The sequence below is a fragment of the Pongo pygmaeus genome, chromosome 11 (genome assembly GCF_028885625.2).
Source record: "Pongo pygmaeus isolate AG05252 chromosome 11, NHGRI_mPonPyg2-v2.0_pri, whole genome shotgun sequence".
In the NCBI taxonomy this organism is placed as follows: Eukaryota; Metazoa; Chordata; class Mammalia; order Primates; family Hominidae; genus Pongo; species Pongo pygmaeus.
Genome location: NC_072384.2, coordinates 123,002,882 through 123,025,723, shown reverse-complemented (window position 1 = coordinate 123,025,723; position 22,842 = coordinate 123,002,882). Strand labels below are relative to the sequence as shown.

General features: G+C 40.6%; 1 protein-coding gene and 1 non-coding gene across 3 annotated transcripts in view; both read right to left on the bottom strand.

The window, feature by feature from the left end:
* SGPP2 (sphingosine-1-phosphate phosphatase 2) overlaps window positions 1-22,842 on the bottom strand; it is a 142,063-nt gene that overhangs the window by 49,009 nt on the left and 70,212 nt on the right. The gene's annotated exons all lie outside the window — the stretch shown is intronic.
* Window positions 17,612-17,719, bottom strand: LOC129032196 (U6 spliceosomal RNA). Its single transcript, XR_008501222.1, has one exon. It is a non-coding gene; the product is annotated as a U6 spliceosomal RNA (small nuclear RNA).

Sequence of the window (22,842 nt, the reverse complement as noted above, 5' to 3'; positions counted from 1 at the left end):
TTCTTGTGCCTTAGCCTCCCAAATAGCTAGGACTACAGTCGTGTGTCACCACACCCGGATACTTTCTGTATTTTTAATAGAGATGGAGTTTCACCATGTTGGCCAGGCTGGCCAGGCTGGCCTTGAACTCCCAACCTCAGGTGATCCGCTTGCCTTGGCCTCCCAAAGTGCTGGGATTATAGGCATGAGTCATCACGCTCAACCCTCAACTTATAATATTTTAAACATGTGTGAACCCTGTGGCTACACTAAAAATTATTGAATTATGTGCTTTAAATGGGTGAATTGTGTAGTACATGAATTATACCTTGATAAAGCTGTTAAATATGTGCAGTTTACTGTATGCCAATCATGTCTTAAAAAGTGGTTCAGGCTGGGTGTGGTGGCTCATGCCTGTAATCCCAGCACTTTGGGAGGCCAAGGCAGGTGGATCATCTGAGGTCAGTAGTTCGAGACCAGCCTGACCAATATGGTGAAACCCCGTCTCTACTAAAAATACAAAAATTAGCTGGGTGTTGTGGCAGGCACCTGTAGTCCCAGCTACTCAGGAGGCTGAGGCAGCAGGATTGCTTGAACCCAGGAGGTGGAGGTTGCAATGAGCCAAGATCATGCCACTGCACTCCAGCCTGGGCAACAGAGCTGAGACTCCATCCCAAAAAAAGAAAAAAAAAGTGGTTCAACATTTTTCTGAAATGTGAGAAGCAGATGTTTGGGGAGAACCTGGTGATGAGGCACCATGTTGTAGAATGGATCTTTAGCCTACTGCGAGATCCTGGGCAGAGGCCCGGCCTGACCTGATCTGCATGTCTGACGGCACCCTTTGATACCAAGGGTAGAGTGGGGATGAGGATATCAGGACTTGAAGGAAGGACATCAGTTAAGATAATATTGCAAAATCCAGGTGAGAGATGCAGTATGATGTAAGTCAGCAGTAGGGCAGAAGAGAGATTTGAAGAATGTGTTTTTTGTTTTTTTTTTGATGAAAGAATGCTGAATGGGTTGATGAATGTATGGAGAATAACAAATAGGGAGAAATTACATATGGAAGAGAGAAAAAAGAAATTGATGGAATATGGACTCAGAGGTGATCAGGCACGTGGAAGTGGTTTTGAAGTTGGGAAGGGCTCAGCCCCTGGTCCTCAGCAGGGATGGATGCTCTCCTGGGGGACATTCTGGTCAGTGCAGTGATTGCAGTCACTGTTGGCATTTAGAGGGAGGAGGCCAGGCATGCAACATGCCTTTCAATGCACAGGACAGTGCCACTCTATGAAAACTGGTTTTTGTGTCTAACATGACTCTTGAGTGTTCTGCCAGACATCCATGTAGGTGAAAAACCCATCTGTAATCCTCTGAGTTGAGAGCCTACCTCTCTTTTACAAGTAAACACCAAATATTTTCTTGCAGGTTGTGAACATACACTGAAGTTTCCAAGGCCATAACTACTGTGTAGACTGAGAGAAAATGGAACTTTGGTTTATTTGGAACTTTATCAAGAACTAGCCAGGTACAGTGAGTGGCTCATGCCTGTAATCCCAGCACTGTGGGAGGCCGAGGCAGGAGGATCACTTGAGGACAGGAATTTGAGACCAGCCTGGGCTACATAGTGAGACTCCATCTCTATTTTATTTTAAAATTAAACATTATAAAAAAGAATTGTTCATAATTTGGAGAAATCAGGTTATCATCAAGGGGAATGCTGATTATTGTATTTGAGACTTCAACACTGCATATCTGTGTCCCAGCTACCATCATTGGCACATTCATGGTGATACTGCTTCATAAATAGTAAAGCAGGTTCAAGGATCATACTATCCTATGAAATAAATAGCCTAGTGTAGACATGTTACAACATATACTTATTTTAAAAGTTATTTTTATTATAAAGCACATTATTTAAAAAATTGTATGTATAAGTAGGTCATATTATCTATGAATTTTAAGAAAGTAAAAGGAATATTACAATATATTTAGAATATAACAGGAGGTGCTACTATGCTAAATTTAGTGAGCCAGACACAAAAGATCACACATTGTATGATTCCATTTATATAAAATGTCCAGAATAAGCAACTACATAGAGATGGAAAATTGACTAGTGGATACGTAGGGCTTAGAGGCCAGAAGTCTGAAATCAAGGGGTCCACTGGGCCACACTCATTCTGGAAGTTTTAGGGGAGGGTCCTTTCTTTTCCTCTTCCAGTTTCTGGTAGCTGTAGGTACTCTTTGACCTGCGGCCACATCACTCTAATCTCCACCTCTGCGGTCACATTGCTTCCTTCTCTTCTATCTCTTCTTCTGCCTGTCTCATCTCTCCCTCTGCTTTTTTCTTATAATGGTACTTGTCATTGGATTGGTCTATCCAGATAATCCAGGATGATCTTTCCATCTCAACATCCTAAACTTAATTACATCTACAAGGACCATTTTTCCCAGAACAGCAATGTTCACAGATTCTAGGCATTCGAATGTGGGGATATCTTTTTGCAGGCCACTACTTAACCAACTACAGTAAATATTTAGTGAGTGAATCATATGGACCAGGTACTGTGCTGGTTTGGGGGAATACCACTGAGAATAAGATAGACAAGATCATTGTTCCCGCACAGCATGAAAAATGAAACATTAGCAAAAAGTCTGCTTAGCTCCTTTGCATGTTATTTGTCCAATAAAATGGGATCATCATGCTTTAAGAAAAAAGAGGTACTGGGTCTGGCAGAATTGAATAGTTTTGTCTAAGATTTAAAAACATTACTATAAATGTTCAACATCACATGACATTAGGGAATTCCAACTTAAAACAACAATGAAATACAACTACACACCTATTAGAATGGCTAAGTCCAAAACACTGATAATACCAAATGCTGACAAGGATGTGGAACAACAGGAACTCTCATTGATTGCTTATAGGAATGCAAAATGGTACAGCCACTTTGGAAGATGGTTTGGCAGTTTCTTATAACCCTAAACATACTCTTACCATATGACTCAGATGTCACACTCTTTGGTGTTCATCCAAGTGAACTGAAAACTTACCTCCACAAAAAACCTGTGGAGGGAGGCTTATAGCAGCTTTATTTTTAATTGTCAAAACTTGGAAGCAACCAAGATGTCCTTCAGTAGGTAAATGAATAAATAAACTGTGGTTCATCCAGACAATGGAATATTACTCAGCACTAAAACATGAGCCATCAAGCCATGACAAGATATGGAGGGGCCTAAATGCATATCACTAAGTGAAAGAAGCCTGTCTGCAAAGGGCACATACTGTATGATTCCAACTATATGACATTCTAGAAAAGGCAAAACCACAAAGACAGTAAAAAAGATCAGTGGCTTCCAGGGACTGAGGACAGGGAGGGGTGAACAGGCAGAGCACAGAGAAATTTTAGACAGTGAAACTATTCTGTATGATACTATAAGGGTAGACACATGTCATTCTACATTTGTCAAAACCCATAAACATACGGCACCAAGAATGAACCCTAATGTACACTATAGACTTTGAGAAATAATGATATGTCAATGTAGGGCCATGGATTGTAACAAATGTATCACTGTGGCGGGGAATTTTGGTAGTGGGGGAGGTTGTGTGTATGTGGCGTGGGGAAAAGGTATATGAGAACTCTATACTTTCCACTCAACTTTGCTGTGAACCTAAAACTTCTCTAAAAAAAATAAAAGTTTAGGCCAGGCATGGTGGCTCACGCCTGTAATCCCAGCATTTTGGGAGGCCGAGGCGGGTGGATCACGAGGTCAGGAGATCGAGACCATCCTGGCTAACAAGGTGAAACCCCATCTCTACTAAAAATACAAAAAATTAGCTGGGCATGGTGGCGGGCGCCTGTAGTCCCCAGCTACTCGGGATGCTGAGGCAGAATGGCATGAACCCGGGAGGTGGAGCTTGCAGTGAGCCAAGATCACGCCACTGCACTCCAGCCTGGGCGACAGAGCAGGACTCCGTCTCAAAATAAATAAATAAATAAATAAACAAATAAAATAAAAGTTTATTTTAAAAAGTCACTGTGGCGGGCCAGGCATGGTGGCTCACACCTGTAATCCCAGCACTTTGGGAGGCCAAGGAAGGTGAATCACTTGACCCAGGAGTTTGAGACCAGCCTGGGCAACATGGTGAAACCCTGTCTCTACAAAAAAATACAAAAATTTTCCGGGTGTGGTGGAGAACACCTGTAGTCCCAGCTACTCAGGAGGCTGTGGTGGGAGGATCACCTGAGCCGGGGAGGTCAAGACTGCAGTGAGCCATGATGCACTCCAGCCTGGGCGACAGAGCAAGACCTTGTCTCAAAAGAATAAAAATTACTGTGGCAGCTGAGAACTATTTCTTCCTTTAATTATTAGTTAAAGAGTATAATGATTAACTCAATGTGTGGCTTGCCTTAAGTGGAGGCTTTTCTCTGTATTGTTGAAGGGGCCACTTTCCTAAAAGGACCCAATTAAGTTCCATCATCCATCATACTTCTTTGGGCTGAGGCCCCAAAGGCCTGTGCATGAAAGCAAAAACCCATAAGGAGGCAACACGGGAAGTAATTACAGACCATTAACACCTTAGCAAACTGGCTGGGGGCCCCCACATGGTATTGAGGGATGGCATGGAAGTCCCGTAGGTTTTCACGAAGGGGAATTAGCCTATTTTCTTCTTCTGCTCCGAATGCAGGATAAATGTAATATATAGGTAGAAAGAAAATCTGGTTCTCTGGATAGTCTACCATTCATCCCAGGTAGACAAAATGTTTTCCAGGGAACCGATGTGGTCAATATGAAACTTGTCCTTACAGTGTTGGAAAGCTTCCAGCATGGGCTCTGTTCTGGATGGCTGGGCTGATATGGGGATGGCAGAGAAAACGGCACTTTTTCTCTTAGTGTAGTGGCCCTTTCTGGTAATTACAATAAAAAATGACAGTGTGTACCATGTCTAACACATTTCCAATTAGCCAGACTTTATTCTTTACACTAGCATAAATAACACCTAAATAGTTTTGAAAACAAAATATTTTGAAATAACATTATTGCTAGTAAACCAGCCATAGGATTTTAAAAAACCAAGCCACATTTTCATTTTTGGCCCACATTAATATAAGATGCTTCTCCTCCTAGCTTCTTCTAAATGTCTGCCTTCAAACTTTTCTCTCTGTTAACATCTTCCATTCCCTGAAGGAAAACAGGACACGATGAACTGTTTTACACTACGTTTACATTTTTGTGTACACTACAGAGCTGCCCGTTTGTCTTCATCCCCGCAAAATACCCTCATCTCAAAAGAGTGGAGGCTCCATGCGATCATAATAAAACCTAAGTCCTCTGCAGGATGAACAGAGCACCAAGAGGCTCTTTCAAATTACACCCACCATATAAAAAAAATTGAAAAATCCCAATATCTTTTTTCCTTCCCTTGGCTACACTCATAGCCCCCTCCACCATGGAGAAATAGCCCAAGTGGTGCACTGTTAACTAACAGGAGTGTATGATTATTCCTCATGTCTCATGGGGTAGAAACACTGCAAACCGATGGGGTTTACAGTCTATCTAAGGGTTTGTTTCCAAAAAGTCAGGAACTGGTTATGTCATTGACGGTTGGAGGCAAGAGAACAATGAGCTGTAACCCAAAGAGCACACCCCTCTCTACCAGTACATACCTATCCTGTTTCTTAATTTATCCAAATGCATCTTATTCCCTTTTTTTCTCAGCTTTCCAGTAAGATGACTTGGATAAACAGACACCAGACACTCATCCATTCCACTCCTAGGTGTATCCCTAAGAGAATGGAAAGCACGTATCCTCACTGGAACTTGTATGTAAATGTTGTTAGCATTTGTTAGCCTCATTCTTCTCAGTTTCCAAAAAGTTTAAACAACCCAAATGTCCATTGACTGATAGGCAGATAAACAAACTGTGCTATATATTTACAATGGAATATTATTTGGCCATAAAAAGAAAGAAAGTACTGGTGAACATAGTAATGCTGAGTGAAAGAAGTCAAACATGAAGGACACACGTTGTATGATTCCATTTACATGAAATGTTCAGAAGAGGCAAATCCATAGAGATAGAAAGTAAATTAGCCCCATTGCCTATGGTAGTGTGTGCTAATGGATATTGGGGTTCTTTTTCAGGGGGTAAAAATGTTCTGAAGTTAGATAGTGGTGATGGTTACACAACTCTGTGAATATGCTGAATTGTATACTTTAAAAGGTTGACTGTTATAATATGTGGATTATATCTCAATTTTAAAAAGAAAGAGAAATGAGACATCAAGATAAGTCCTGGTATACCTTTTCTATGTGTTCTTGAAGTCTCTTGTTCCAAAATGTTATTGCAATGCCTTCACATATTGATTTCAGAATAGAAGAAGCAAACTGTTAGAACTATTAATAGTCTTTTCTTCAAAAATCCTGTTCAATTCTGCCCATCCACAGGGCAATGAAGTGAGTACATACCAGAGAGCTGCTGAAAATCCACTACTCAAAACCATAAGTATACAGGATTCATTTTCAGAACAATTTTTAGCTTTGGAGGCTTCCTTTAAAAGCTACATTATATTTATTAATGTCTAAAATATTGCTCTTATCAAAATTAGTATATCATTATATTATATGTCATAATTATACTGATTTTTTTTGTTAATACATAATAGTTATACATATTTTGGGGGGACATGTGATATTCTGACACATGCATACAATGTGTAATGATCAAACCAGGACAACTGGGACACCCATCACCCCAAACATTCACCCCTTCTTTATGTTGGGTCATCATGGAAGCTTCTCAAATCAACAGTCTTACAAAAAAGAGATTGACTGCACTAGATTGTGTTTTTGTTTATTCAATGTTCAGTCTTTTTTTTTTTCTCCTTGGAATACAAAGTGCTCTGTGGTCTCCTATTTAGCATCTGGGAGTGAATTAAAAGCAATTCTTGGTGATGGTTATTTGGAAACGCTCTAAAGGCTACTGTTTACCATCCAGTGTGAAAAGCTATTTCCAACTGGTGAATAGCCACTCATACTTGTGGCATTATTTTTATTTTTTAAATTCAGAGCTTTTTTGCTTTTTTTGCTGGGTGTGATGTGTGTGTGTGTAACGCTGGGAGAAGCAATTCTAATTTCAAACTAGTACAGTGCTACTCACGTCTAAACCACCAAAACAAAGCAAGCACCATAAATCATAGAAGATAATCAGAAAACTGACATTTATATATTTCAAGTTTTGTAAAAATAGAGATGAAATAACTAAAGCACAAATAGTAGATGAGAAAAATTAAGTTACAACATTTTCTCATTCTTTCCAGTGTTCCCTCTTTTTAAAGCTCAGCTCTGCTTTTGAAATTTTTGAAGACAAACACTAAAGGTACAAAGATTGTTAAATCACAGATGTATGTATATGCCTAGGAAAGCCACTTTCCACCTCTTGAGCCTCCCTTTCATTATAAGAAAGGAGTTGGGTTAAATAATAACTGACGTTTGTGCAATGATTGTTTTTAGTGTATACTTTCACAGACATTATCTATTTCAATGTCCACATCATCCTTATTTTGCAGATGAGGAAACTGATGCATAGGCAAGGTGAGTATCTTGTCAACAATAATGCCAGTGTAGAGAAGCCGGGCTTGAATTTGGTTTTCTGATTCCAAATTTTATCATTGTTTCACCACACCTTGCCGTCTAGCATCTCATAAACTCACTACCGAATCTAAGTTAATTGAGGGCATATGTATAATATATGAGAATAGATATCTATGCTTTAAAAACCCAAATTCTATTATCTTAATTCTTTAGATCCGTCTGGAGCTCAATAGAGGACGCTGAGTGTCCTTGAGGCTGAGAGATTAAGATATCACATCTGATGAGAAAATTGCTTATCCCTACCATCCCACCAATGAATAGTCCAGAAAGCTAGGATCAGTGTCCTTTACTTGCCATTAGATGGACATCACATCCAAATGACTCCCACTGAGGGAGCGGGTGTCTTCAGTCCTAGGAAATGTAGAGCACACTCAAACATGAAAATCATGCATAAGCTCACCCTCCTTCAAACAAATGAACAGTCAATCAACCAACAGCCAAAATCTGAGAGCAACTCTAAATGTTCATGACAGGACACTGGTTAAATAAATTATGTAACTGTTAAAAAATTTTTTGAGATATACTGTTAAATGAGAAAGCAAGAGGCTGAAGAGTATATTTTCCTTCCATTTGTATTTTGAAAAGGTATTTACATACCAATGCATGTAGGTACATGGGAAACTGCATGGTAGATTCACAAGGGGATTAGAACTGAGATCTGGAGTGGGCAGGAGTCATGCTTTGCAAACAGACCTTGTGTGATGTTTCAATTTTTCATGCAAAAACAAATAACAAAAATTTACTTCTGATAGCAACAGAAGCATTGCTAAGAAAATTCTTTTCTACTAGATTCCTCCCTCACATTGCTATAAATTTTAATTGTCAGTCCTACTGACCATGAAAAGACTAAGCAATAATATTAAAAGATCAAAACCTTTATCTTTACAAACCCCTGATGGCAACAATGCAATACATGTTAGTCATATGCCAGGTCCAACTTTCTCATCTGATTAAAACCATGAATGATTCCTGTCTCTAAATGTGATACCACAAATCTTAAAGATAGTCTCAGAATATGCAATCTGGAGAGAAGTCCCTCTTCAGTTTTGGCCGATTGGTTACTAACCAAAGACTCTTTCTTCTTTTACTTGCATCCAAAACAGTAAAACCTGCACCAGGACTTTTTCATAGGTTATGAACCCTAACAAACTCAGGAAAATCAAACCAAGCCATTTGCGCTAACAGCTGAATTCTATACCAATCACCTTCACTAAATCACCAAGCCTTATCATTCCTCTTTATTAATGACTCGTTCTTTAAAATTTTCAAGATGGAGTCAGAATAGTTTAAGTGGAATAGGAGTGGACCTACACTGGGACACTTTCTGTGGGTCTCCTACCAAGCTGGGGTTGGAGGTTTTCTCTGTGCTCCCAGATCAATCTGCCCAAGTGTTTTTCAAACACAGTCACAAACCACCTTCCAGATTCTGCCACACTCATGGTCCACCCATGTTATTATTTCTTTTTTTCATATATATATATATATATATATATATATATTTTATTGTACTTTAAGTTCTAAGCCATGTTATTATTTCCTTAACACTGGTCTTTAAATTGGCTTACTTCCTTTTAGTGAAACACTTGTGAGATAATGATCTGATCGTTAGTTATGTTTTGTAATATACAATTGACCTTTGTGCAACTTGATGGTTGCGAGTACCAGTGCCCTGTGCAGTTGAAATCCATGCATAACTTTTGACTTCTCCAAAACTTAACTACTAATAGCATTCTGTTGACCGGAAGCCTTACCAATAACATAAACAACTGATGAACACATATTTTGTTTGTTATATGTATTATATACTGTATTCTTGCAATAAAGTAAGCTAAACCAAAAAAGTTATTAAGAAATCATAAAAAAGAGAAAATACCATTTCCAATACTGTGTTGTATTTATCAACACATCATCTGTTTACAAGATGAATCATCTGTATGAAATGGCGGCAATCACAGTGGCAGACTTCAACCTACGGTACATATCAAGTAATTTCATAGCTTTTCTTGTAATTGCATAGCTTTTTTCTGCTTCTTGGCAGCACTTCCAGCATCACTAGTGGCACTTTGAATGGGTCCCATGGTGTTATTCAAAGTTTACAGTGTTGCACTAAACATGATGAAAAATACATCAGAACTTTAAGAGATCACTTTTTACTGTGATATAATTTCCTGGAGAGACAACTGTTCACATGGAGATGATTAGCGTTATGCAGTGTTTTAAGTGGATAATCAGAACACTTGTGCTCACCACAATAACAACAAGAGGTAGCTATGAAATTATTACAGTAGGTGCAGTATGCAGTACAATTAATTTATGCCATTATAATTTAATACCGCATCTTTACATGTGTTTAATTTCCCTAAACTGTGACTGGTGTCATATATAGTTTGATGTGTTCATGTGCATAAGTTTTGGTAAATTTTAACTACTTTTTTTTTTTTTTTTTTTTGAGACAGAGTTTCACTCAGCAGCCCAGGCTAGAGTGCAGTGGTGCAATCACAGTTCACTGTAGCCTCGACCTCCAGGGCTCAGATGATTCTCCTTCCTCAGCCCCCCAAGTAGCTGGGACTACAGGTACCTGCTGTCAAACCCAGATAATTTTTGTATTTTTTTGTAGAGATGGGGTTTTGCCACGTTTCCTAGGCTGGTCTTGAACTTCTGAGCTCAAGCAATCTACCCTCCTCAGCCTCCCAAAGTGCTGGGATTTACAGGTGTGAGCCACCAGGCCCAGACTAATTTTTATTTTAACTTTTCATAATAGATTCATGTATATTTTATGGTAGTAAATGATAACATACGTAGTATTGACATATGTTTTATGCATTCATGACATACCTTTTTCTTAACTTTTCCAATATTCCTAGGGTACACCTTTCATCTGTTTTTCCACATTGTTGCAAATTTACAGAAAAGTTTTCAATATATTTATTTTTATAAAATTCATGTATAAGTGGACCCACTTGATTTAACCCATGTTGTTTAAAGATCAACTGTATATTCCATCCAAGATGTACATATTTAAATTAAACCAAAACAAGCTCATCTCACATACTGGGCACTTTGGGAATCATAGTTGTTCTTTTATAATTATGCAGTTACATATATCCACTCACCTTCATACAATTATCTCTAGTTTAGATGATGGTTGTTTAATCTCCCAGCTCTTGCAATAAGCCGAGGTCCTAAATGAATGACTGGGAGAATGCATGCATGTGTGGGTGCCTGTAAGCAAGCAGTAAATATGAATATCTCTCACTATCCAAATTTTTGCTTTCTGGAATCTGAAGCTGAATATATTTAGATAAACTTTTGTATAAATTCTTTGCTATCAAAACTCATGTTACTTGCTATCTGAAATTCAGGAACCAAATGGCTTTGAACAACTTGTAAGCCTTGCTATCCAACCTTGCTTGCTTCCTGGACTTGACCTAAAATGTATTACTTTCATTTTCGTATTTAAAACCCATGCAGCTCTCTCAGTTCCTCTCCACTAAATAGAAGCCTCACCTTTTTTGCAGTGCCAGCCTCCTCACCTTGTCATGACTGTAACAGCTGGATTAAATGGGCTTGTCTATATTGGGTGCCTAGTTACCAGGCTGCTTCCAAAGTGGATACTGTGGCCATCAGTGACTCCTTCCTTGACCTCAATAATAGGGACTATGTGTCCAGAAATGATTCTACCCATGGCAAGTTCAATGGCATCATCAAGGCTGAGAACAGTAAGTGCAGTCAATTGAAATCCTACCTTCATTTTCCAAGTTCAAGATCCCCCCAACATCAAATGGGGTGACATGATGTTGAATACATCATAGAGCCCACCGCACTCTTTACCATCTTAGACAAGGCTAGCAATCACTTGAAAGGTGGAAGCAAAGGGTTATTATTCCTACCACCTGCATCAATGCTGCTGTGCTCAGAATGGGAGAGAACTGTGAAGATGACAACTCCTTCGAAATTGTCAGCAATGTCACCTGCATACCAAGTGTTTGACTCTCCTGGCAGAAGTCATCAATGATGACTGTGGTAACGTGGAGGAATCTCAGACCACAGTCCACGCCATCACTGCTCCCCACAGATCATGATTACTCCTCCAGCAAGCTGTAGTGTTATGTCAGTGGTCACTATCTCTCAATCCCTGGCCCTGCCAAAACTGTGTGTAAGACAATCCCTGAGTTGAATGGAGAGTTCACTGATTTGGCTTTCCAAGTCCCCACCCCTGGTGTGGAAAGCGTGTTGAGAATGAGATTTGCCATCTGGAGAAAGGTGCCAAATATAATGACATCAAGGAGGCAATGAAGCAAGCATCGAGGGCCCCTGGAAGAGCAGCCCGGGCTACATTCAGGACCAGTTGGTTGCCTTTGTGACAACCACTATCCCACTTTTGATCTGGGGAGGGTATTGCTCTCAATGATCACTTAATCAAGCTGTTTTTTTGGTATGACCAGAAATCTGGCCATAGCAACTGACTGGGGGGATCTAGCTTATGGTCTGTGTGACCTCTAAGGTGTAAGAGTCCTGGAGCACTCATCCCAGCCAAAATATGAGAGGGAGAGTGAGGCCCTCAGTCACTGAGGAATCCTTGCCCCAATTCTACCCCAACACATTGAGAACATTCCTTTCTCTCTATACAAGTCCCATCCAAGACCCATGAAGAAGGAAGGACCTGAGAGTCTTCCCTTGTTGAGTACCATTGGTGTGTGCCATCAATAAAATTTCCACTGTGTACAATATGGGTGCAGGTAAGAAAACACATGGAGACACATGAAATAGACATTATAATCACTGGCATATAATCCCACACACTATACGGAAAAAAAAGCATGATGGCCTGTAATTTATACATTGATTCAAAGCAATTATTACCAGGTACTTGAGACCTTTGTCATTTCGCCATGGGAACAGCCCTACAAGTGGGTCTCACATGTCCCTTGAAGGTGGATTTGAATACTGAAAGAAAGTGAACCTATACAAATAAATCTATGCTCTTAACAGTTTAAAACAAGAATTCACCATGCTCTCTTCCCTTTATTTTAGCCTTAATATGTTTGAAATATTTCATAACATATTTAATAAAATTTAAATTCATCATCATTTTAATATATAGTTTTAGCTACAACCGAAGGACTTTCTGATCATCCCTCGTCCTTAGCAACAATGCTCTTGGTTTTTACCCTTTTTGGTTCTATTATTTGGTTGTTTTCCCTGAATGGGCTACATAATCTAAACAGAGATCTTTTTATCAGGAACATACAGTTTCAGTATTTCCTTAGGCCTCCCAAAGCTGAATGTTCCACAGCAGGTGATTAGAGTAAAAGGATAGTCTAGGTGATGTCCTTAGAATGGGTAACTTTTCTTCAATTAGAAATAAACCAGTTATATATTACTTAACAACCAGCTTAAAACGAAGACCTAGAATACTTCAAGTTCTTGTTTCTTCCTATTCATATTTTTAAAAGGCATTGCAACTCTCTAATTGAAGCAGTGTTAAAGGGTAGAACTTCGTACACAGTGTAAATGTTCCCTCAGGAATGGTGCCATTTCCAATACAGACCATTCCTGATGTTAGCCTCCAGGATGAGCTGCCATTTCCCCCAGCACTGTTGGCTTTAGCAACAGCAAGCTAGAGCTTTTCAGCATGGTGTATTGATAATAAGCAGCTGCTGCCTTTATCTAAACCATCACTTATATGTGTACCTGCTCAGGAGCCATTTAGATGTTAGAAATCAACATTGTGAACAGCAGCCTATCTACAGTGCATATTATAAAGAAATATAGGTTGAGCATCCCTAATCTGTAATCCAAACTCCAACATCTTTTGAGTGCTGACATGACACTTAAAGGAAATACTCATGGGAGTTCTTCACATTTTAGATTTTCAGATTAGGAATGCTAAATGCAAATATCCTGAAATCTGAAAAAATCTGAAATCCAAAAAAATTTGAAAACCAAAACACTTCTGGTCCCAAACATTTTGAATAAGGGATACTCAATTTGTATGGAGTATGCCTGGCAATAATTCAAGGACAGCAATAGTTTTTACCTTCAAAGGATCGTGGCTATCTTCAAATTACTCCAGAAAGTCACTCTTATTTTTCTCTCCACAGATGTAACAAGAAGGGGATATGGTTAGGTTAAATCTAAATTATAAACTTCTGTAAATTTCTCAAGACATTGTAATATATATATCCTGATTCCTGGTGGTTTAAAAAAGTTTAATTGGGCAAATTTCCCAATTCACCTAGGCCAATTTCCTTATTTCACACATATTTTACAAAACCAGTTCAATCACTTGTATTCTATGAGTGTGCCTGACAAATGGGAAAATTTGTGAGGGTGGCACAAGGAACATCTGTCCAGACTTTTCTTAAAGCTCTGGTCATTCTAGTGGTACCCAGGTAAACTTGTGTTTCACCATAAAGATTGAGAAAGCATTTGTCTTAAAAATGATAATCATAAAAACAAATGTTTTTACCTGCCTCCTCCAACCGCCACCATCATAAAAAACCCAAACCCTTAACAAAACAAAAACAACTCTGTAGACTATTCGGATTTTTCTAATATGTCTCACAATTTGTGGGGAAAAAGTTTAGTTGAAAAAAGCATAGATATTAAAGGGAGATTCAGGCTCAGTATATCTTGGGGTAGAGATCTAGCCTCAGAGAGTATCTATTCTTGACTTACCCTGAGACAAGAGAAAATGTGAATGCACCTCACTCACCTGTCCTTCTATGGCAGTGTCTGTTTATGAGGAAGTCTCCTGATGAGGTGAGGTCAGGTCTGCCATTTTGCTGACCAAGAGTCTGATTTTAGGCTCAACATCATGAACATCGAACACCTAATTTTTCAGGCAACTGCCCACTCTCCTTACACATTTGGTCAGAGTTGGGTCATTTCATGTTAAGCTCCTGTAAAAAGATGGCTTTTGAGGTTTGAGAACCTCCCTATGCAGTGAGCTGTTAGAGCTAGAAGTCACCTCAGTGGGTCTGTCACAGGTTTTTGTTCTTAATAGAATTCAGAAAAGATCTAAGTGGTGATCACTCAAAAAAAGTAAGAAAGATTTATTTCTGGAGAGATTAAAGACTCCAAGAAGCCAGGCAGCAGCAACCTCATCTGTCCAAGTTCAGAATGACAGTCACTGACCTCCTCTCCCGTGAAGTTAGCTGGACTGCAGGAAGGAAACTTGGATTTATGAGGCAGGCTCAAGTGACTCCTGCTCAAGCCCTAACGCACTTGTGCACTTGTTCTAAGGGTCCTTGGTTGAGAAAGCCCACGGGTCACAGACTTTCTGTTTGTCTGAATTTGGTTCTCTTTAAAAAAGACCAAATCTCCCCACTTTTCTTACAGTGGCAGGTAAATTAATGTTGAACCAAATGGTGGTAAGAACACCAGATGATTGTCTCCAAACCCTCAGGTCTGAGTTCTTTGTCTCCAAAGGCTGATATTGCTGGTTCTATTTCCTCACGCTAGAACAACTGCACACACGTAGGGGGAAGCACCATTTCATGGTGAGATGCTTTGCTACGAAGCAGTCCATGAGCAAACTGAATTACCAGTTAAGATGCTTGGAAGGAAATGGAGAGCTGAGGAAATGCATGAGCATAAAAACTCAATATGAAGGCTAACAAAGTTAAGGGAGCCATAATCACAGGATGCAGGGAAGAAAATTCACTTAAAGCAGACGATGCCAGTTTTCAGTGAGGGCGCCCTGGATGTGTATCTGCTAATCTGGGGGAACAGCTAAATGGACTCTTCCATTTTTTCACACAACATATGTTTTCATTCTCAGTTTGATATCACAGGCTATTGCTATCCACACTGGAAAAGCCAATTTCATACTCTTTCCAAACAAATGCCAACACGGTGACCATCAGCAGGGTGGCTTCCAACAATATGTGGCAAACTAAGTCTAAAGTCTAGAGAACGAGTGCACTATCTTCTTAAACACCCTCAAACTGGCTGTGTTTGTAACAACACCCCCACTTACTCCTCATTGTTCCCTCCCTTTTTTCTGGTTATTGCTTCTTCTGCTTCAAAACTGAAAATGAGACATCCAGCTGGAAGTCAGAATCAAGACCATCATGACTGAACTGCTTCCCTCCATGCTTCCAGCCCCCACTCACCCCTCCATCCCAGTGGTGCACCGTCACTACCACTGAGAACCACAGTCTCACATCTCACTATATCATAATACTGGCTCCAACTTTAAGATTTAACCTCTCTCCTAGGAAATTTCTCAACCTTCTTCCTTATGTGACAGAGTATCCGAGCCTGGAAGCACAGGTGGTGGCTGTCATACCTCTTGGATGAACATCACTCAGCCAGACTCACTGAAAGAACAATTTTTTTGACCTTAATACATAATTCTTCCTGCTGGTAACACCTTTCTGCCAACCAAAGGGTTCAGCTGTACTTCTAATCAGGCCCAAGGTGAGAACTTAACGTTGTAAGTTGCAGTCCAGAACACTGGCAACCTGACTCTTTGGGCCCTTCTGCCTGGGGACCTCTGGTCTAGTCAGTTCCACGGAAGGCCTCATTTAGGGTAAACATGAAGACATTTACATTTAGAGCTCAACCACAAACAGGCAACTCACCATCTCCTTAGTGAAAAGGTTCTAAAAACTCACATGACACTGAATTGGAAAAGCTCCCAGCCCATCATCTATGGACATTGTTTCCTTTTCATTTTGGTTGCAATGATGTCTTTCCTCAGAAAGACTGTCTTTCCCCCAATGCCCCAACTTGAGTTTCCCCCAATGCCCCAACTTGTGTTTCCCCCAACACATCCTTTTTTCTGCTTCCTCCTCCTCTTTGGCAATAAGGCTTCATTATAAGGTTTCTCCCAGGTAAGAAAGAACACGCTCTCGTGCCCTGGGGTTAGATGACTCTCCTTCTGAAGAGCCAGTCTTTGAGTAGGAGGGGAGAAGAATCCTGGAGTCCTCTGCCTGACGCCAGTTCACTGCAGGGAGCAGGGGAGCAGGCTGGCCGAGCACAGGCAAAGTGTAGGAGAGAAAGCAGGGAGCCATTGATTTTCCAGTTGGCCAGTGAGTGATTAACTCTGCTCCATTAGGAGGGGCGGTTGCTCACACCATCAACACCTCTCAAACCTTCACATAACCTCCCCATGACCCTTTTTAATGAAGAAAGTCTTGGCTGGAGCCTGTCAGAATCTGCCTTCGGGGCAAACAGGCACATCCCTACTCTGTGCAATGTCCACTTTCCACTGTAAGGCTGAGGTTCAGCAATGCTGACAATGGAAGTCTTTACAGAATCCGTATTTGATGAAATGTCTTACCAGATTTGAATTAGAGCACACGTTTTGTTTTAAAGATGAAAAGACCAATTCAAAGATGGCTTTGTACTTTTTAAAATTTAGCTATCTTCTCAGAAGGCTTGCTTGCTGGAGAATTTAGACTTCTGAGAAATACTGTTTTCCATATGAACACAGAAATCAACCAGAAAGGATGATGGTACATTTCAAACATTCTAAACTCTCCATAAACAATTTAAATAGGAGTTATAAGTAAATTATAAGTAAAGTTGGTCCTGTACACAAACACTGCCTCTGAAAGGCCTTCTCTGACCACCTCACTCAACACGGCACGCCTCTCGTCACTCTCTCCTCATATCCTATTTCTGTTTTTCTTCACACAACTTTATACCCTGCCTGCATTTAGATTATATATTTTTATTTTATCAGCCTCATCTTCACCCTGAGTGGATGCTCTGCCTTTGTGTGGCCCAGAGTCTGGAACAGTATCTGGCAGTTTAAGTGCTCAAAATTATTTTTTTGAAAAAAAAATTCATTCATTCATTTCTTTAAATGTTCAGAATACAACATTTTTAAAAATGAATGAATGAATGAATGAGTGACGCCTGTTGAGATTCAGTGATCCTTTAGTAATTAATGTTTTCTTTGGGCCGGGAGACCATGTTGGCTTCTTCAAATGTCCCAGATATATTGGCTGCCATTAAAAAAATGGAATGCTCCATGAATTGACATGTCATCCTTGCTGAGGGGCCCTGCTAATCTTCTCTGTATCATTCCAACTTTTAGTATATGTGCTGCTGAAGTGATCATAGTAATTAATGTTAATAGCATCATAGTATACAGAGTTGAGGGCACCTCATCCAACCTCTGCTTATTACATATGAGAGAACCCAAGTCTCAATCAGTGAAGTAACAATCCATGATCTCAGGGTGAGTTGATGGTTGAGGCAACACTGAACTCAGGTCTCCCAAAGGGGCTACACTCTCTGCAATCGCAAAAGGAGACCGAGAAGGGGTCCTGTGTGAAGTAACCCAGGAGCCTGTGGTCTCCTGGAAGCTTCTAGAAGAAAGTCATTTCTACCACTGCTGAGTCATATTGGCTTCTCTTACTCCTCCACAGGATAAGTTTTCTCCTGCTTTGAGATTTTCTTGGCCTGGGACTCTCTCCCCCAGGGGCCTCATGAGGCTGGCTCCTCATCTGTCAAGACTTAAGTTAAGGGAAACTGGTACAAAGTGCCCCTCTCCAACCACCTTCTCTAAAGTAGGTTTCTGCTCTTTCCTGATCACATCCTAAACAGTAGTTGTACAATATTTAATTCCTGTATTGATTACTTGTTATTGTCTGTTTTGCCTACATGTGAACCCCAGAGCAGGATGGAGTCTGTCTTGTACACTGCTTAATCTGTACCACTTAGCACATAGTAGGCCCTTGCCAAGTGTTTGTTAAATGAATGAATAAATGACTAAATACATTTAAAGGTTGTTGCTCACCAATTACAAGGTTAAGAAAGAGATCTGCTAGGTGCGGTGGCTCGTGCCTGTAATCCCAGTGCTTTGGGAGGCCAAGGCAGGTGGATCACTTGAAGTCAGGAGTTTGGGACCAGCCTGGCCAACATGGTGAAACCCTATCTCTACTAAAAATACAAAAATTAGCTGGGTGTGGTCCCAGCTACTCCGGAGGCTGAGGCAGGAGAATCACCTGAACCCGGGAGGCGGAGGTTGCAGTGAGCCGAGATTGCACCATTGCACTCCAGCCTGGGAGACAGAGCAAGACTCCGTCTAAAAAAAAAAAAAAAAAAGAAGAAAGAGATCTGACACTCTTTTCAAAAAGCAAATAAAAGTTGGTTTCTGGTTTAAAGACTCCTGAGCAGTTCAGGAATGTGTAGAATTTCTATTTTCATCCTGCAAACACCTTGAGATAACCTTGGCCAAATTTGTTTCCCGACTTTCCATCAGGGCTAATGGGGAGCCATTCCATTAAGATGGAAACAATTCCATTTTAAAAAGACCTCTAGGATGCTACTGTAGTACTTTATAGATGTTCTCCATATATCTTTATCATCCTGAACTGCAATGACCTCCTTACATGGGTGCTTCTGTAGGGGACATCTCTTAAATCACCTTTGTAGAAATAGCCTTTATTTATGTTACCCAATACTTATTTATTGAATTGCTGCCAGATGCCAGGTTCAAGAAGCAATAAGAAACCAACTGGGAGGGAATGCAGATACAGGAGGCAGAGTGGCTTTTCTAGAGATGATGACTGCACTGAGACTTAGCAGGAGTAAAGCGGGTAGCAGGCAGGAATGGTGAGAGCATGAAAGGCAGAGGAACACCAGAAAAGGAGCACAAAGTAGAATATGTACCTACTGGATATGTAGGGGATGGTGGGGGGTCTCACCAGAGATAAGAACAGACAGGGGAAAGGGCTAGAGGTGGAGATTGAGGCAGAAGTCTGACTGTGAGAGGCCTTGTAGGTAATTTTAAGGTGCTTAGACATTACATGTTTTTAAAAGTTCACATCTGCATTTGAGATAGATCACTAAATGCTGTGGGGAGGATGGATTTGAAGGTACAAGAATAGCTCAAGGGAGACTGATGAGAACATCTACTGCGATAGTGCAAAATAAAGATGATGCAGGCCTGAACGGAGGGAATGTTTCCAGAAATGTTCAGAATACAAAATTACCAGGGTCCGTACGAGGTAAATCTTTATTAAATGAATAAATGCAACAACCCTGGCTCCCTGGAGAATAAGACTCTGCTTACTACTTTGGAAAGCGTCTCAATCTGAGAAGTGAAGACTTCATGGACGGGAACTATTTTACATCTGTGTTTCATGTTGCCCTGTGTTAAGAGACATCTCCACAGGCAGGCACAAGTACTGTAGGGTGGAACTCTGTGCTTTATTTATTTATTATCCTTGTCAAATAAAAAGCAAATCTGGATTTAGGTAAGGAGAGATGTCATTCGAAAGGATTCTTTCATGAAGGGAGTGGGGGCACTATGTGACACGGAGACCAAGAGGTCTGCAAGTGTCTCGAATGTAAAGGAGGAACGGGCATTTCTATTACTTAGGGAAGAACGAACAAGGCTCAGGAGAACTGGATGTGGGGAAGTGAAATGGAAGGTGAAGGTGGGTCAGGATACTAAAACCATGTGTACCCTGACGTCAGCCTATTCTGTGTGGTAAGAGTGGGTCAAAGTTCAGGGGTCTACAGATGGAGAGAAACTTAATTAAAGTTCGATCAAGTCAAGGTGGCAGGTATTTTGTAAGGACCGACTGGGGGGGACAGAGTTCAGCTAATCATTTATGAGCCAAAGAATGGGAATTTGGAGAGTCTGTGTCTGGCCTTGTCACTAATAAACAAAGGAGGCATCTGTGGGTCTTATCTAAGCCACAGGGAGAAGGGGGGTTCCTTGTAGTAAATCCTTTCTTGGAACACAAAAAAGAGTGGGAGGTTTATCTTCATGGTTTCTGTTTTCTAGCAGCATAGAGAGCTCAAGTAAAATTCAACAAGGCCATTTTTCTTCCTCTCATTTTTAAGCCAAGAAATCTTGAGGATATTCTCTAACAGTTTTTCATTTGCAGGAGAAAACTTGAATATAAAAGGACTTCGGGGCAGATAGATTTTTTTTTAATTTTTATTTTTTTTGAGACATGGCCTTGCTCTGTTTTCCAGGCTGGAGTACAGTGGCATGAATATGGCTCACTGCAGCCTCAATCTCCTGAGCTCAGGTGATCCTCCCACCTCAGTCTCCCAAGTAGCGGGGCCCACAGGCACATGCCACCACACCTGACTAATTTTTTAATGTTTTGTTGAGATATGGACTCACTTTATTGCCCAGGCTGGTCTCAAACTCCTGGCCTCAAGCAATCCTCCCACCTCAGCCTCCCAAGGTGCTGGGATTACAGGCATGAGCCACCATGCCTGGCTACGTGCAAATAATTTAAAGTAAGCTGTGACATTAGCAAACTCCTTCAGGTTTTCAAACCACCAGCAACTTTTTGTTTTTGTTTTTGTTTTTTTTGTTTGAGACAGAGTCTCACTCTGTCACCCAGGCTGGAATGCAGTGGGGCGATCTCGGCTCACTGCTACCTCTGCCTCCTGGGTTCAGTCAATTCTCCTGCCTCAGCAACTCTTATATTTTAAGGGAAAGTTAAAGGAAAGCCTCCAGGAACTTTCTGAGAGACTGATGCTAGGCAAGGCCAGGACTTCTGGTACAGAGAAAAACACAAACTTCCTTTTAAAATGAAAAGGGGGAAAAAAGAGAGATACAGTCTTTGGCAAATGTTTAAATCCTGCTCTCATTGGCCCCATATATCTTACAGTGACTAGTTATACAATTGTTTTGGAGGTGAATTTATGCTCTTGGTTAGCTCCCCTTAGAGAAAGTCTCACGCCAAGATTTTGGATACATATGTGACTGTGAATCACTTGGTGACAGTCATGGAACTGCACATGCAGGGCCGAACTGGCACCCTCGGCATGTCTCATGTGAACACATAGCTATTCAGTGAAGCTATTCAGTGAACACATAGCTATTCAGCTATTCAGTGAAGACACAAGTGCAAGTTGGGCAGCCATGGGCTGGCGAGGTGACCTGGGAGACCACTGCTGCCTCCTCCCAGCATTTCTCTGAGTAGTCAGTCTCATTACCCATTTCTCTGAAATTTCATAAGGAGTATATTTGCTCATTCCTGAACATTCTCTCTATCTCTACCGCCTACAGTCCAGCCTTTTGGGCCCTTTCCAAAACTCTTCATTTCCTCCTGTCAAAAGACAAAATTACAACAAATTTAGCTTAAGGATTTTTTTAAAAAATCTTTTTTCTTCCCAGTGCTCAGTGCAGCTGGGATCCTTTGAAAATCTTAATTGGCTTCATTTGCGATTCTAGAATTGGGCAACACTTCATTCCATAAAATAGAAGGAGTGTTCCAATGGGTTCAGCAGAGGAGGCTGGTTTTACAGACAGGGAAGGGCTGAGGAAAGCCAAAACAGAGAACAAAAAGCAGTTTGGTGGTTTTGAAGTTACTTTCCTTGAAAGGTGGGAATAGGGAAATAGAATAATAGAAAAATGACTGATTAGTTGACATCAGGTTGCTTTTTTATAAGGATTAAAACAGAGGGAAATTAATTATCTTGCCCAATGAAACTGGCCTTTATGGCTATTCTCTCTCTCAGAAGTTCAATGAACAGATTAGTCTTGATTTGGTGATGTGGAACTTTAGCATGAGTGACTCCATTTTGGTTTGGTCTGTTGGGCCAAACCAATAGCCTCCTATAAATGTTATGTAACACTCCAAAGAGATCATTAATTTTAGGCCTAACAGTACGATGAAGTAAAAAGAGGGCTGGCTTGAGAATGCGCTCTGATGTTATCAATGTCTCACCTTCAGTTTCATCATATGTAAATGTAGATATTAATGCTTTACAAAATTAATGTTAGACTTAGTTAAGAATACATTCAGGCTGAGTGCAGTGGCTCCATGGCTATAACCTCAGTGCTTTGGGAGGCCAAGGCGGGAGGACTGCTGTAGTCTAGGAGTGAGAGATCAGACTTGGCAACAAAGTGAGACTTGTGATATGGTTTGGCTCCTTTGTCCTCACTCAAATCTCATCTTGGATGGTAATTCCTGTAATCCACATATGTGGAAGGAGGGCTCAGGTGGGAAGTAATTTGATCATGGGGGCAGTTTCCCCCATGCTGTTCTCGTGATAGTGAGTGAGTTCTCATGAGATCCAATAGTTTTACAAGGCAGTTTTCCCTGATCTTGCTTCCTTTCTCTCACCTGCCACCTTGTAAGATGTGCCTCTTCCTTTCCCGCCATGATTGTGAGTTTCCTGGGGCCTTCCCAGCCATGCAGAACTGTGGGTCAATTGAACCTCCTTTGTTTATAAATTACCCAGTCTTGGATAGTATCTTCGTAG